The sequence below is a fragment of the Piliocolobus tephrosceles genome, chromosome 10, assembly GCF_002776525.5.
Source record: "Piliocolobus tephrosceles isolate RC106 chromosome 10, ASM277652v3, whole genome shotgun sequence".
Classification (NCBI taxonomy): Eukaryota; Metazoa; Chordata; class Mammalia; order Primates; family Cercopithecidae; genus Piliocolobus; species Piliocolobus tephrosceles.
The window spans coordinates 126,670,670-126,678,758 of NC_045443.1; the positions used below are offsets into that span (position 1 = coordinate 126,670,670).

An 8,089-nucleotide genomic window follows, 5' to 3' on the forward strand; every position below is an offset into this window, starting at 1 on the left:
TTAAATCCCACAATACACATTTATCACAACATCGTGCAGTAAGTAGGTTCTTAGTAAAACATGGTGGGACTTAGAAATAAGAGTAATAGTTGACACTTGCATTGTCCTCCCTTTGTTCTAAGCACTGTTGTGCATATGTTAGCATGTTAGATTCACATAACTCGACACATTCTAGGAGGAAGGTGGGAAAAGCCTTCTCAGAGGGTCATGGTCTTCATGTAGTGCTGAACTTCTGCCTCAGCTAAGGCTATTTATTCACTTTTTTCCTACTACCTTTAAGGTATACAATCCATAAAATTAACTCCTGATAGGGCTCAACTTCTACCTTCAGCTTCCTTTGATGACTATTTCAATGGGAATAGGAGCAAACAATAAAATTGGACCTGAATAGTTTGAATTTATCAGATGTCAATGAATCATTTCACTTACTAGCACTTGTGAAACTTTAATTGTTCCTTTCTAGCCTTTGGCTTTCATTAAAGCAATCAACGAAGTCCTAGGTGCAGAGCCTGGGCAGAGGAGGGGGTAAGGCCACAAAATTAGTGCAGTGGCAAGGAAGTGGGGATATTTTTGCAGCCTTATCACCTCCCCTGCCTGGGCTCCACGCCTAGGACTTCGTTGTCTATTTCTTCATGCCTGAGTGGAAAACACAGCCTGGTCCCTTGACTTGCTTTTGTTAACAGCATGCAGTAGAACCAGTGTCTTGTGTGCTATTCTAGACCAGCCAGCCCCCAACCAACCAGGCATCTGACCACAGATGCATGAGTGAGTCCAGTCACAACCAGCCGAGCATGACTTAGATCGGCAGAGCTGTAGACTCATGAGCAATAGTTATAGTAATTAATAAACCATCATAATAAATTACAATCAATAAACCATCATAATAAGCAAACTGTTTTCACTGTAAGTCACTAAGATTTAATGTGTTAGTTTTGTGATGCAATAACAGATAAAGAGAGGGTATCCTTGGGCGAGCTCCTCAAGCTGGGTCTAAATGAATCACAGAGAGCTGGCAATTTGTGTCAACACAACATTAGCTAGTTCTAATTCAGAGATCATAAGAAGATCTACAGTTATTACAAGTCAACTGAGTCCATATTTTAAAATGGAGACACTTTATAAAGAAATCCCAAGTTTGAGCTCTTTCCACAAAAAGATGAAAAATATCTCTTGATGCTGAGGGTGTGTTTTCCAAAGACAGCTGTGTGTGGAGCTATTGCCTGCCGCATCTGCCCTCACCTCCTCGATCCTCACTCTGGTTGTCGGTGTGGTGTTGACAATGCAATATGGAATGTCAGGATTCTAACTCCTGGCTGATTTCATCCACTTACGCTTGTGCATTCTGAAATGCCTTGTATTGAGTTCTGCTTCTGCCATTTTCTAGGTGTAATATCAGGTATATTGCTCACTCTCTTTGTGCCTCAGTTTCCTCACCTGTAATATATGGGATATAAAGGTAACCTGCTTTAGAGGTGTGTTGTGAGGATCAAATCCATTGTGATGTGGAAAGTCATTTGGCCGGTGAATTAGTCTGTTCTCACACTGCTATAAAGAATACCACCTGAGACCGGGTAATTTATAAAGAAAAGAGGTGGAATTGGCTCACAGTTCTGCACGACTGGGGAGGCCTCAGGAAACTTACAATCACGGTAGAAGGGGAAGGGGAAGCAAGGCAGTCTACATGGTGGCAGGAGAGAGACAGAGCATGAAGGAAGCCACACACTTTTAAACCATCACATCTCCTGAGAACTCACTATCATGAGAACAGCATGGGGGAACCATCCCCAAGATCCAATCACCTCCCGTCAGGTCCCTCCTTGGCATATGGGGATTACAATTTGAGATGAGATTTGGGTGGGGACACAGAGGCAAACCCTATCAGCCAGTGCCTGACATTTTGAAAGATGTCTCTCAATGTTGGCTATACTTATGATAATAATTGTTTTTTCATGTTACCAGCTGGGCCCGGTAGGTACTGGAGTTTTCAACTGCTCCTCTCATTTCCTCTTTTTCTGCTTTATTTCTCATTCTGTCCCTGCGTTGTGAACCTACCCCAGTAAAAAGAAAGGACAGCAGTTTGGAAAATAGATTTGGGATATTTAGGATTTTTAATATATAGATTTTCACTTCTCTGTTGAGGTCCCCCATAGAGCCCGTAGCAGGAACTATCCCTGAGGTCATGTTGCCTTTAAGAAAAACCCATGCTACTATCTGCTGTGTATCCCTTGACCCACATGTCCTTGTTTCCCCAGTCCCGCACCTGTGGTAATGACTGCTTCATTCTTTATGTCTGCGTATTTGAGCTCTTTAGAAAATACTCCACATGAAAGTGAGATGATGCCGAATTTGTCTTTCTGTGTTTGGATCTCACTTAGCATGATGTCCACCAGGTTCATTCATGTTGTGGCACATGGCAGGATCTCCTTTTTTTTTTTTTTTTTTTTTTTTTTGGAGGGAGTCTCGCTTTGTCACCCAGGCTGGAGTGTAGTGGCACGATCTCAGCTCACTGCAACCTCTGCCTCCTGGGTTCAAGTGATTCTCTTGCCTCAGCCTCCTGAGTAGCTGGGACTACAGGCGTGCACCACCACACCTGGCTAATTTTTGTATTTTTAGTGGAGACGGGGTTTCACCTTGTTGGCCAGGATGGTCTCGATCTTTTGACCTCATGATCTGCCTGCCTCAGCCTCCCAAAGTGCTGGGATTACAGGTGTGAACCACCACGCCCGGCTGCTTTTTTAAAGGCTGAATACTATTCCATTCTCTCTCCCTACAGAACCACATTGTCTTTATCCATTCACCCACTCATGGGCATTCAGGTTGTTTGGTGTCTTGGTTATTGTGACTGTGTTACTAATGCTGCAGTGTGGGTCAAAGGATACAAATGAGCAGATATGCAGAATAAACAGGTCTAGAGGTCTAAGGTGCATTACGAGGACGAAAGTTAACAAAATTGTATTGGGGTTTGTTAAATACGTAGATTTTAGCTGCTCTTGTCACAAAAAAGGAACCATGTGAGATGACAGTTATGTCAATCTGCTTCAACACAGTAATTGTTTTCTTTTCTTTTCTATTTCCTTTTTATTTCTTTTGCAGTAACCATTTTTACCATCTGTATGTACCCCAAAACATCACATTGTAAACCTCAAATATATGAAACAAAATTTGCTAATTTAAAAAAAGCCTATCTGTGTAGCTGCTTTTAAGCAACACAATACAATATTTACTTGGCAGAAAATATCAAAATCAAAGATGTGATAACCTGTGACTTGGCATCTCTCTTCCTATAGGCTGCCCTAGAGCAGCCTCCTCGTGTCGGGCATTACATGGATGGTCACAGCAGCATTGTACATATATGTTTACTTTAAAACATCAATTTACTTTTAAAAAGTTACCACTTATCAAAATTGGCATGTTGTCTCTGTATAGTTCCATGAAATTTACACAGGTATAGATTGGTGTAACTGGCACCATCATCAGGGCACTGGAAATTTCCTCACATTAACCCTTTGTAGTAACAAACTCCTTCCCCCACCCCTTACCTCTGGCCCTTGTCGTCTGTTCTACATCACTATAATTTTTTTTTTGAGGATATCACAGAAATAGAATCATAAGGTACATAACCTTTGGAGATTGTCTAAATTATTATTTTTCACAGTGCGAAACGTGAACTAACTGAAAAGTATACCAATAAGTGAATAGTTACCTTAAACAGTCTATAAACATCCTGTGAAGTGCCATATGCCAGTTAAAATAGCATAAAATAGGATGAGTACCAGCGGGAAGGACCAGGAGCAGGATTGGGTATCATTTATTCTTTATTTTTGAGGATCTTTCTTTTCCCTCTGGAGACATCTGAGCTCACAATCTGGGACAATATGGTGGAATCCTTTTTTTTTTTTTTTTTCTTTTCAGATTTTGGCTTGTTGTGGTAGCTGAAGGAGCTCAGAAAGGAAGAGTTTTGGAAATTTAAGGAGCTCCTCAAACAAGAACCTTTGACATCTGAACTCAAGCCAATCACCTGGCCTGAGCTAAAGAAGCCTTCCAAAGAAGATGTAGCAAAGCTGTTGGACAAACATTATCCAGGAGAACAGGCATGGAAGGTGACACTGAACCTATTTCCACAGACCAGTAGGAAAGATCTCTGGATGAAGGCTCAGGAAGAGATGAGAAATAAGCTAAACCCATATAGAAAGGACATGAAAGAAAAATTTCAACTTGTATGGGAAAGGGAAACCTGTGTTCATGTCCTTGAGCATTTCTACAAAGAAATCATGAAAAATGAGTCCAAGTATTGAATGATGCATATGCTGCTGAAGCTAGACTACTCACTGTGGTCCTGGAAGGCTCTGATGGAATTGGAAAAACAACCATTTTAAGAAAAGTGATGGACCGGGTTCAGTGGCTCACGCCTGTAATCCCAGCACTTTTGGAGGCCGAGGCGGGTGGATCATCTGAGGTCAGGAGTTCAAGACCAGCCTGGCTAACATGGTGAAACCCCGTCTCTACTAAAAATACAAAAATTAGCTGGGCATGCTGGTGCATGCCTATAATTCCAACTACTTGGGAGGCTGAGGCAGGAGAATCACTTGAACCTGGGAGGCAGAGGTTGCACTGAGCTGAGATCGCACCATTGCCCTGCAACCTGTATGACAGAACAAGACTCAATCTAAAAAAAAAAAAAAAGTGAGGTTGGGCAGAGGGAAACTTATGTTATGGAAGGATAGATTCACATTTGTTTTTTCCTTAATGTCTGTGAAACGAACGGTGTCACAGAGACCAGCTTACTGGAGCTCCTCTCTAGGGACTGGGACTGGCCTGAGTCTCCAGAAAAGATCAAAGACGTTTTCTTTCCCAGCCAGAGCAAATTCTGTTCATCATGGATGGCTTTGAGCAACTGAAGTTTGACTTGGAACTTAAAGCTGACTTGTATGATGACTGGAGGCAGCAGCAGCCAACACAAATTATCCTGAGCAGTTTGTTGCAAAAAAAGATGATTCCAGAATCCTCTCTGCTTATTGCATTAGGAAAAGGGGGTATGCAAAAAAAAAAAAAAAAAAAAAAAACAAACCTATTTTATGCTGTAGCATCCAAAACCCATAAAGCTCCCAGGATTCACTGAACTTGAAAGGAAGCTGTATTTCTCCTACTTCTTCAGCGAGAAGAATAAAGCCTTGAAAGTCTTCAATTTTGTGAGAGATACTGGACCGCTCTTTATCTTGTGCCACAATCCCTTCATATGCTGGTTGGTCTGTACTTGTATGAAATGGTGGCTAGAAAGGGGAGAAGACCTTGAAATAAACTCCCAAAACACCACCTCTTTATATACATCATTTTAAACAAATGTATTTAAAGCAGGAAGTCAGAATTTTCCACCTAAGGTGAACAGAGCCCGACTAAAAAGCCTGTGTGCTTTGGCTGCAGAGGGAATTTGGACAAACACACTTGTATTTTGCCATGGGATCTCTGGAGGAATGGGTTATCTGAGTCTGAGGGCTTAATGTGGGTGGGTATGAAACTTCTCCAAAGGGGCTTAATGTGGGCAGGTATGAAACTTCTCCAAAGGAGAGGTAACTGTTTTACCTTCATCCATGTATGTATCCAAGAGTTTTGTGTTGCCATGTTTTTTCGCTCAAACGACCCAAAGATGATCCTAACCCAACCATTGGAAGCATAACCCAGCTTGTAAGAGCAAGGGTGGCTCAGCCTCAAACTCACTTGACCCAGGTGAGGGTATTCGTGTTTGGAAATTCAACAGAAGAAATCATCAGCTTGCTGGAGACATCCTTTGGTTTTCCATTGTCAAAAGACCTAAAGCAAGAAATAACCCAGTGCCTTAAAAGTTTAAGTCAATGTAAAGCTGATAGGGAAGCGATAGGTTTCCAGGAATTATTCCGTGATTTATTTGCAACTCAGGAAAAAGAATTTGTAACACAAGTGATAAATTTCTTTGAAGACGTTTTCATTTATATTGGTAACATAGAATATTTGTTAGTATCTTCATTCTGCCTGAAGCATTGTCAGAATTTAACTATACTTCACATGTGTGTAGAGAATATTTTCCAGATTTCTCAGGATGCATCTCAGATCACAATGAGAAGCTCATCTACTGGCGGGAGCTTTGCTTAATGTTCATTACCAACAAGAACTTCCAGACGTTAGACATGGAAAACAGTAGGTTTGGTGATGCCTCCCTGGCAATTCTTGGCAAAGTGCTGGCTCAGCCTGCTTGTAAGCTCCAAAAACTCATATTTACTTTTATGTCTAACTTTGGAAATGATTTAGAATTATTTAAGGCAGTTCTTCATGACCCTCATCTGAAATTTCTGAGCCTGTATGGCACTAGCCTCTCTCATACTGATGTCAGGCACCTGTGTGAGACATTGAAGCATGCAATATGCAAGACAGAAGAGCTGATACTGGCATCTCCCATGAAGGTTGTGAAGACATCACCTCTGTCCTGGCCTGCAACAGCAAGCTAACACGTCTCTCCTTGGTAGAAAATCTCACAAAGGACGAAAGAATGATGTTGCTGTGCCCTGGCGACACTGATGTTGATGTGCTGCTGTCTCACCTGTGTCTCCTCTTCCTCCTTTTCTGTGGTAAATCCCTATCCCTCCTTGATCTGGGATCAAATTTCCTGGAAGATAATGGAGCGGCATCTCTGTGTGAAGCGCTGAAGCACACAGACTGCAACATACTGGAGTTGTGGTTGATGGGCTGTTTCCTTACTTCTGTTTCCCTAAGGACATTGCTGCTGTTCTTATTTGCAATGAAACACTGAAGACCCTGAAACTTGGGCATGATGAAATAGGAGGTGCTGGTGTCAAACAGTTATGTGACGCTATCCTCACTTTAGAGTGTCTTGCAATGCAAACATGGCCGATCACCCATGCCTGCTGTGAAGACCTCACTGCGGCACTCACTGCCTGCAAAACATGGAGGAGCCTAAACCTCAGCTGGGTTACCTTGGACCCTGATGTGGTGGCAGTGTTGTGTGAGGCTTTGAGCCACCCGGACTGTGCCCCCTGCGGATGCTTAGTGTCACTTTGGCTAAAAGGAAACTTAACCATCTTCCCTACTTCCAAAGATTTAAGGCTACACAAATCTGCCTTTGACGAAGAAACTCAGAAGAGGCTGATGTCTGTGGAAGAACAAATTCCCCACCTGACCAATTCACATGAACCTTGGACCAATGAAGAATACAAGATCGGGGTGTGCTCCTCTGATGGAGAGCACCCTGAAGTAATCTTCTCACAAAGGCTTTCCTTGGTCACAGTGGGCACTTCTCCTCCTGGCACCTCTGTCCTGTAATTGCATGTCATGGCAGCAGGTCTGTGATTTCAGGGCTACTCCCTGACGGTGTTTTAGAAATATGATTTCAGAGAGTGATTCAGTGTGTATGTACTGATTGTCTTTGCCTCGGTTCTATATGCCCTTATCTTTAGAAATCCCATCCTACCTTGCAATATTTGGAAGAACAAGTACGTTAAATGAGTGCTAAACACACTGGAAAGCTCGGCTTTATTTTTTTAATGGGTGTCTTGGTGTGTAAGAGCATGCCTTTGCAGGCACCACAATTCTCTGATACTTCTGACATAGAAGTGACGATAGAATCAATGTATCTATAGTTTGTATTGCTAGCACCCAAACTTTCTGTTTCTAGTTTGTCCAGATATAGATTTGATCAGTTTTCTTGTCCAATTAAAAAAAGCATTTCCAAATCTCTACTTATCCTTTCATATATGACACTCCAATAGATTATTTTCTAAGAATTCAGTATTACTCAAATGTATCTACACTGTTTTTGTATATTTTAAAAGACAATATTAAACACCTCACTGCCATAATTTCTTTTAAACAAACCAAATAGCATAAAGTAGACCTATATGTACTAACATAGAATTCCATGACATACTGTTGTATGAAAAGTCTCTAGCAGTGGCCAGGTGCCATGGATCGCACCTGTAATCCTAATACTTCGGTAGGCTGAGGTGGGCCGATAGCGTGATCCTTGAAGTTCAAGACCATCCTTGAAGTTCAAGACCAGCCTGGACAATATACAGAGACACTGCCTCTACAAAAATACAAA

At 41.9% G+C, this 8,089-nt stretch overlaps 1 pseudogene; it reads left to right on the forward strand.

The window, feature by feature from the left end:
* Positions 1-3,875: 3,875 nt before the first annotated feature.
* On the forward strand, positions 3,876-7,311 carry LOC111522958 (annotated as a pseudogene).
* The last annotated feature ends 778 nt before the right edge of the window (positions 7,312-8,089 follow it).